The sequence below is a fragment of the Octopus bimaculoides genome, chromosome 20, assembly GCF_001194135.2.
Source record: "Octopus bimaculoides isolate UCB-OBI-ISO-001 chromosome 20, ASM119413v2, whole genome shotgun sequence".
NCBI classification, from domain to species: Eukaryota; Metazoa; Mollusca; class Cephalopoda; order Octopoda; family Octopodidae; genus Octopus; species Octopus bimaculoides.
Genome location: NC_069000.1, coordinates 24145888 through 24154878, shown reverse-complemented (window position 1 = coordinate 24154878; position 8991 = coordinate 24145888). Strand labels below are relative to the sequence as shown.

The following is an 8991-nucleotide window of genomic DNA, read 5'->3' as shown; positions in this document are numbered from 1 at the left end:
TGTACACAAACTAAAATGCTCGAATTCATTTTCCTTTTAATAGACTATTTACATTGGTCTAATATTTCTACCTCACCTCATTCCCTATTTTAAATACTTTGTTAACCTCACCTCTCTATCACTTTTGTTGCCAAAGCATCAATATGTCTGTTTTATGTTATTCATTCACTTTCTTATTTTCAAACCTATCTGCCTGATAATCTTTCTTTCGCACGCTTGCTCATTCTCTCAATCTCTTTGTGTGTGAGTCTCTCTCTCTCTCTCTCTCACACACACACACACACACACATTCCTCTAAGTTTTATTTTGGGTTATTTCGATTAAAATTAATGAAGACATGCATTTACTTAATTCTACCTGTAAACTACTGGTCTAGTAAGGCTAGTAATGAAAACTGCTTTGTTATATATGTACTTTTTTTTTTTTTCAACAATCGCATACTTTTTCTCTTATCAACCGTCTCTGGTATGTCTATCGTTCTCGCTGTCTTCTCATTCTCTCTCTCATGAACTCTTGAAAGACAAACACTCATTCTTTCATTCAAACTATTTTCTCTTCTGTTTCTGATTTTCTTCGTTTCAGTTTTTCTTATCCTCCCTTATTCTCTCTGTTCCTTTAATCCCTCTTACTTTCATTCCACCTCCGTTACTACTTATAGTCTTCCACTTTCCTCCAGTTACCTCTCCCATCACATATCCTCTCTTTCTATCTCACCCTCTCTTACCAACCTGAAATTTTTTCCGCCACCCTTCCTCCACTGTTCGTCCTGCCAACCAACCGATCGACCAGCCACCCAGCCATCAATAATTTCTTCACCGAAGTAAGAACCTTATATTATTTTTTGTTCTTCGTCAATACCACATGTTTTATAACGTTTATATATATGTATGTTATGTATGTATGAGTGTAAGCTTGTATGTACCTTTATGTCAATGGTCAATGTATGTACTGAATTAGGTGCAAACTATAAAGAGCCCATAAACTATAAGAACTATAGACCGATATAAATTTCACATGTAAACTACAACTCTGTAGTTATGCTTATATATATATATATATATATATATGTATGTATATATATATATATATATATATATATATGAAACTGGTGAGTTTGTTTTGAAGGTGCTTATAGGTTGCATGTCTAATTTACCTTCTGTCAACATATAAAAGCTTGTATTTGTATATGCACAGTTACGCACATATACACATACATACATTTAGTTTTGTATATATTTATATAATACTAATTGACATGTATGTTTATTTACTCGTCTTCCATACATGTTCAAAATATTACGAGCGACACTTCATCTATGTTTGTATTTATAATATTGTTTGCATATGTGTGCGTGCGTGCGTGTCTGTGTATGTATATGTATATATATATATGTATTATTTGTATATGTGTTTGGGCTTAGTATGGGAAAAGTATGCGATACAGAAGTTGTATAAACATTTATTATAAAGCTAAGAATGCCATGTGTATATATATATATATATATATATATATACACACATGTACATACTCTTCAATAAACACACACACATGCCTATAGTTTAAGAATCCATGTCAGGCACTCGTACATTTGTCAACAGAGTGGGTATATTAATCATTTTAGTATACGATATTATAGAGCCATTTCATGCACGATAGAAAAGTACTCGGTACATGTAGTGAGTGTATAGTTACTTATTGAATATGTGCATGTTTTGTTTACAATTGTATATACTTTACAAGGAATCGAAGTGGACTACACGCTCATACACAAATATAGTTTCTTCTATGAGGAAATGTACCAAAATAGAACAAAATCACTATCAGTTAAAGCATCGTGTTAATAATATTAACAACTTTATCAACAATTACAACAACGGTATCAACGTTATAAACAGCAACAACAACAATTACATAAGCGCTAATTGCGTCAACGACAATGTAATATCGTTGAATCCATTTATAATGAAAGATGAATGAACACTAAAACAATCAAACACAAATTGCAAATTACAGTATTTTCAACTACAACACGACACAACCCCATACCACCACCATTAATACTAATAGGACTAACTAATGACAACAGAAACAACACTAATCTATAAAACATTACGCTCACCATTAACAACACACTATATCGTCATGAAACCTGGGTGCGGTTGCTCTTTCTGTTTCAAATAACAGTCAAATCTCCCTGAAATCATACCGTATCATTGTTTTAAAAATAAAAGGACTAATAGGTTGGACAATTTAGTTCAGGATATTCCTAAAAACGGGATGCATACGGCTGATATACTCTTGCTTACAGGTCTGCCCGGTCAGGGCTGACTTAAGACTAATCAACATCAGACTAATTATCATCATCCTCATCATCAACAACAATACTAATACTACGCCAATCATATAAGATCATTGTCATCATCATCATCAATATTAACAAGGTTATCAACGAGGAAGCTTCTATGCAGTCGTTCGAACTGCTAGAAATAGCAGCCAAATTTCCTGTGATCACTAGCTGTAAATAGAAAGAAAACATTGGACAATGTAGTCTCTAACAGGTGAAATGGTCACGTTTGGAACAGCTTTGATTATAGGTCTGCTTAACCTGGGCTGACATTGTGTTAAATAACAAGAATAACTCAGTGACTATATACTATTAGAATCAGAAATAGTAACAATAGCCTGCAAATGCCAACGAGGGGACATTTACATGGTCACTCGACCTGCTAGTAAAAACTACCAAAAGACACTCAGACCATACTCTACCAACTGTCTTAGGAAAATAAAGGACATCAGTTAACGTAGTCATCTATATCCCTAAAAAGATGAGATAGTCATGGTTGGAATGCCTTTGATCATAGGTCTGCTCTGTCAAAATTGACTCAATAGACAAGACCAGAGCAGTGATGGCTAAACTGAGAACCCTCATGGCTCATGGCTCCAGCAGAAGTCTATAAGCATGGCAGGAATTGACTTCTTGAGAAGCTGACTGACCTCTTTACTGGGAGAGAGAAGAAATTTCAAGTGACCTGTGCAACACTATAATAGTGTCTCTGTACAAACTTGAAGTAGAAGTTAGAGAACTCCAACTACAGAGACATCCCATTGCTTTCAACCACAGGCAAGATACTGGTGTGATTCTTCTAGACAGTCTCATCTCCACCATTGTTGCTGAAGTCCTTCCTGAGAGCCAGTGTGGTTTTCATGCCAAATTGAGACAATACAAATATGACCATTGTCCTCTGCCAGATACAGGAAAAATGTATGGAGCAAAACATGGACCTTTATGTTGCTTTCATCATCCTTATGATAGTGTCACAGTCAATAAGGATGGTTTGTTGAGAATTTTGAAGCAGCTTGGTTGTCCACCCAAGTTCCTCCTCCTCTAGCAGCAACATGAGGATCAGTCCTTTCCCATTGAGAACAGCATGAAACAGGGTGTGTTCTGGTCCCAACACTCTTTACAATCTTCTTCAGCATTATGCTGTAAGAGGCCAAGGAGGACTTGCATGAGGGCAGCTACATCTGTAACTACACTGATGGGGACATATTCAACCTTCATTGACTCCTTGCTCACATGAAAACTCTGGACAAGCTCACCCTTGATCTGCTGTTTGCAGATGACTATGACCTTCAAGTACACATAGAGATGGCCCTCCAGATAGTCATCTAGTTTTACTAAGGCAGCCCAGGACTTAGGCCTCACCACCAGTCTGAGGAAAACAAGTACTATTCCAGATACTCTACAATATGCTCCATACTGACCATCACAAATCAGCATCAAAGAACACCTGCTTAAAGCAGTTGAACCCTTCACCTACCTGGGGAGTGACATTTCTAATGACAGCTGTGAAAAGGACATTGACACCTGCATTGCCAAAGTCTACACTTCCTTTGGATATCTGCAAAAGTGTGTAAGGCAAAACCATGCACTGTATTTGTCCACCATGATCAAAACATACAAGACAGTTGTCATCACTACTCTCTTTTTAAGGGTCAGAAGCTTAGGTGCTTTACAAGAAGCAAGTCAAGTTGGTGGAATGCTTCCATCAGAAATGCTTTTACTCCACCATGAATATCTCCTGGAAGGATCACATTACCAACAACAAAGTCCTCCAGCAGGCCAACATCCTGAGCATTGACACCATGCTGCTGTTCAGACAGCAGGTCACATTTCACTCATGAACAAATCCAGAATATCAAAGGTTGTATTGTTAGTGGGCTCAGCCAGAACAAAATAGACAGAGGAAATCCCCTGGTAGTGTTTCAAAGACCAGTGAAATGCCAGCTCACCCAGACAGGAATAGACCCCCACAGGGTGGGAGGAAGTTGCAACACAGAGAGGTGTAGCAAGATTACACCCAGACTGCTGCAAGCAATTTTAAGAATGTTATAGCAACTTGCAACAGATAAGAAACACTAAAGAAGGAAAGACTCATCATCATGTTCCTCATCTGACCAAAGCCTACATATCTGCCCCAAGTGCGGTTCGCGGCATCAACGCTATCTGCCGTATTTAGAAAGTTGTGAGAGTTTTTTAAAAGAAATTTTGCTGAGTGTGTGTGTGTTTCATTATATGTAGAAATGAAACGCACACACTCAGCAAAATTTCTTTTAAAAAACTCTTACAACTTTCTAAATACGGTAGATAGCGTTGATGCCGCGAACCGCGTATGTAGTAGAATGCCTGTGTATACATACTTGTATATGTATACATGTGAGTGAGGGAATATCTGAGTATGGTTATGCACATAGACTCATATATATGTATTGGAGTGTCTATAGCTATTTGTACTGTTTGTAGGCTCTTTATGTGCCTTTTATTTTTATGTTTTTTATATATTTTTATATTTCCTATGTTATATTTTCATTTTTCATTTATGTATTTTTTATTATTTTTTTCTTGCTGTACCCTTATTTTTATTTTTATCTTATTTTTGTTTTTGTTCTTGTTCTTGTTTCTATTTCACCTTTGTTTTTACCGCTTACTCTATATTTGTATGAAATTCTTTGTGAATCTCTGAAGAGGCCTAGCGAGTCGTGCATGTGCCCCCATTTCAACATTTCATCCGATAATCACTCCGGCAAGAACTATTCGGATAGAATGGGGCATGCCAAAGCTAGGCCGAAACAGCTGTAAGATTAAACTTTTGTTCATTCTCTAATTCCTTATGAACTTTGTACTCTTATCTGTAAACCCAGTTGGCAAAATAATATGGTTTGTCATAAACACCTGTACTTTGTGGGGTTTTTTGTCACTTTAGCTATGAATTAAATTAATGAATTCAACGGGATACACTGTCTGCAAGTAGTTGGGTTCAGCATATTATCCTCCATTTTCTAATTGATATACAAATTTGGGGTAAACATCCCCCTTTATCCGTTCCCATTTATTGTACTTGGTATAACACTAGTGTAGCAATAATTGGGTACCCTCCCAGCAGTATATTGGATAGATACTATCCCTTAGTGGGTTGAATCCTCAACCCCTAACTCTCTCGCACTATATATATATATATATATATATACACATGCTGTTATATTTGTGGATGGTCATATTTTTTGCCAATTAACCACATGCATTATATACTTGGTCTTCACTTCAGTTTTATTATTATTGTTATTAGTATTATTATTTTAGTGTCCTTTGTCTGAAATCATTTATCACACATCCTGTGACCTCTGGCAGTAAACCAGCATACTTTTTAGCAGTAAACCAGCATTACTTTTTAGGAAAACCTTTGATAAGATGAATCTATGGATTACAGTTGTAGAAAGGCCAGGGCCTCCATAAAATCCCTGATCTGTAGAACATATCCATTTGAAAAGCCCCTGTGTGCAGATAACTATATAGTATGTAGGACAAACCCACTGGTAAACTAAGATTAGGAATGTAGTCTGTAGTGCAGAAACAGAACAACATACATTGATGAGACAGCACATAGCATAGGTGAGCGGGTAGATGAACACTAGTGGTAGAACAAGGAGAAGAAAAGCTCATCAGTGTTCTACCAACATGCTCAATTAGAACAATGAGGCTCAGTTAATAACATAGATGTTAAGATATTGTCAACACTTAGATTATAGAGGCCACACACATAGTAATAGACAGACCAAGCCGCAACAGAAAACATGAATGGAATAATAACACCCCTCCACCACACTATGCAACCTGACAACTAAAAACTGAATGAGTGAAGAAAAAGAAAGATAGTTACAAATAGTATAATTCATAAACTCATATACACACACAGGCACACATACACATACTAAAGGTGGAATGAGAAAAAATAAATAAAAGACACGAGTACAAACTATGTAGTAAGTAAACACATATACACACATAAAACACACATAGACGTGCACATACACACACAAATGCAGACACAAATGCATGCACAGATAAGGATACACACCTTAGAAAGACAGAATGGACTAAACAGAACAAGAAAAGACATGTGGGATGGAGGGTCACTGAAGAGGTCTCAGAATGTGTAACAAAAGATTTCAAAGGACACTAAAATAATAATAATAATAAAGCTGAAGTGAAGAGCAACTATGTAGTGCATGTGGTTAATTGGCAAAAAATATGATGATATATATATATCATCATCATCATCATCATCATCATCGTTTAACGTCCACTTTCCATGCTAGCATGGGTTGGACGATTTGACTGAGGACTGGTGAAACCGGATGGCATATATATATATATATATCTTCGTATACATGATCATAAATCAGAAGAGCATACCCTATCAAATATAGACCATTCATATAGAACCCTACTATTTTCAGATTAGAGAACCTTTATAAGATAGATAATGACCACTACAACAGGCTCTTAGAGAACAACATCACAAAAATATAGACGGGCCACACCACATACCTATGATAACATCAATAATGAGGCAAAATGAATAGCCACTGACCTAGACATTGCCAACAGGGTAGAAATACCAGCTGAACATAATGCTTTTATAACTATCAAGGATCACAAGCCAAATTTCACTTCCAACCTTAAATGTCGCTTGATTAACCCTGCCAAGTCCGAAATCGGACTGGTGAGTCAACACATCCTAAGAAGGGTTAATAAAGACATATGGAAGGTATCTAATTTCTCTTTATGGCATAACACAATCAAGGTATTACATTGGTCTGAGACCAAATGAAACACTTTTAGAGCTAAGTTCATACAATTCGATATAGTAGACTTTTATCCATTGATATCGAAAATGTTACTTGACAGAGCGTTAGTATACGCTAGATGAATTACCGACATAAGTGATAGAGAAATAGATATAATTATGCATGCTAGGAAAACACTATTATTCAACCAAGATTCAACCTGGGTCAAACGAACTGACCCTGAAGGCTCATTCGACATCGTGATGGGGGCATACGACAGCACTGATATTTGCAACCTTATAGGGTTTTACATTCTGGACACCCTGGGTAATAAATTCTCCTCTATCCACAGCCATCTCCAGAGGCGCTAATGGCCTTACTTTAGATAGGCTTAGAAAAGACATCATACACACCCTCAACAACCTTAGCCTTAAAATCACCATAGAGACTAACCTCACTGTGGTGAACTTCTTGGATGTCACACCAGATTTAAATAGTGGCATCTACAGACTATACCATAAACTTAATGATGAGCTATCATACATTAATACAGTCTCCAGCCACCACCACCCCCACAGCGTTCAAAAACCTAATAAAAGGTAAATGGATTTCAATCTTATCTTCAAATAAAGATATTTTTGACACAGCGGCTCCCACTTACAATGAGGCACTAGTGGCCAGCTGGTTCAGAGAGAATGCAGTATATACATCAAGACTGAGTAACCATTAAAGGAAATGCCACCACAAGACCTTATGGTTTGTCTCCACTTCTCCCTAAACATCCGGACATGCATAGGTAGGATTTTTGTTAGGTTGGTTGATAAGCATTTCACGCAATCACACAAATATCGAAAGATCTTTAACAGACATAATTTAAGAATCTTTTTTACTTGTGCACCCAATGTTAAATTACTTAGCACTCTTAAACCATGGACAGAGTCAGATTGTTCATGCAGGATTAGAAATGAATGCCCAGTGGACAGCCGATGTAGCACCGAGGCTACAGTGTACCAAGCAAAGGTAGCCCCAAAGAGAAGCAGCACAAATATCAGTAGCATCAATGCCAAGACAGGGACACACACTAAAATTTATGTCGGATCTTGTGAATCCAAATTTAAAATTCACCTGAACAACCACAGATCTTCTTTCAGGGTCCCGGAAAGATGCAACACAACAACACTTGCAGCATACGTATGGCACCTAAAGGAAGATCATATGCCCTTTAACATCAGGTGGAAATTACTAGAAACTTGTGGACCCTATTGCAATGGAACAAGACAGTGTAAATTGTGTATGGCAGAAAGATATATAGTCTTCATGAACTCACATGAGCCAGGAGGCTACCTGAATTCCAGGATGGAAGCCGTGGGGAGTTGTCCACATTTCCGGAAACTTTTACTTCAAAATTGGAAAACCTAGCTATCAAGTGAAGGAAGACAACTCACCCAGCTATAATTTTTGAAGACGAATATTTCTTGAACTACCACTGGCATTCATGTGTTTAAAAAACATTCTCTGCAGAGAACTGTTATCGTATAGAGAAGCTGAAGAGATGTCTAGTTCATACTAGATATGAAACCAATGGTTTTTTTTCTAAACTATTATGTTACACATACAAATATATATATATATATGTATATATATATATATACACAAACACATACATATGTACCTTGTTTTTCTCCTTATTCTTTCTGTTGAAGAGCGTAGCTCGAAACGTTAAAGACTTTCTCTATTCCCGAGCGTTAAACTAATACATCCTTTTGTTGTTTACACCACCTGTCCTCGTCTGTTGTTGTTTTTCTCATAAATTCTCCCATATATATATTTATATATATATATATATATATATATATATATAT

General features: G+C 36.7%; 1 protein-coding gene across 2 annotated transcripts in view; it reads left to right on the top strand.

Moving 5' to 3' along the window:
- The first annotated feature begins 508 nt into the window (after positions 1-508).
- Positions 509-8991, top strand: part of LOC106879452 (myb-like protein U) — a 66335-nt gene continuing 57852 nt past the window's right edge. For both annotated transcript variants that reach the window (XM_014929011.2, XM_052975245.1), the window contains exon 1: positions 509-820. The gene's annotated coding sequence lies outside the window, so the exon portion shown is untranslated. The remainder of the gene's footprint in view (positions 821-8991) is intronic.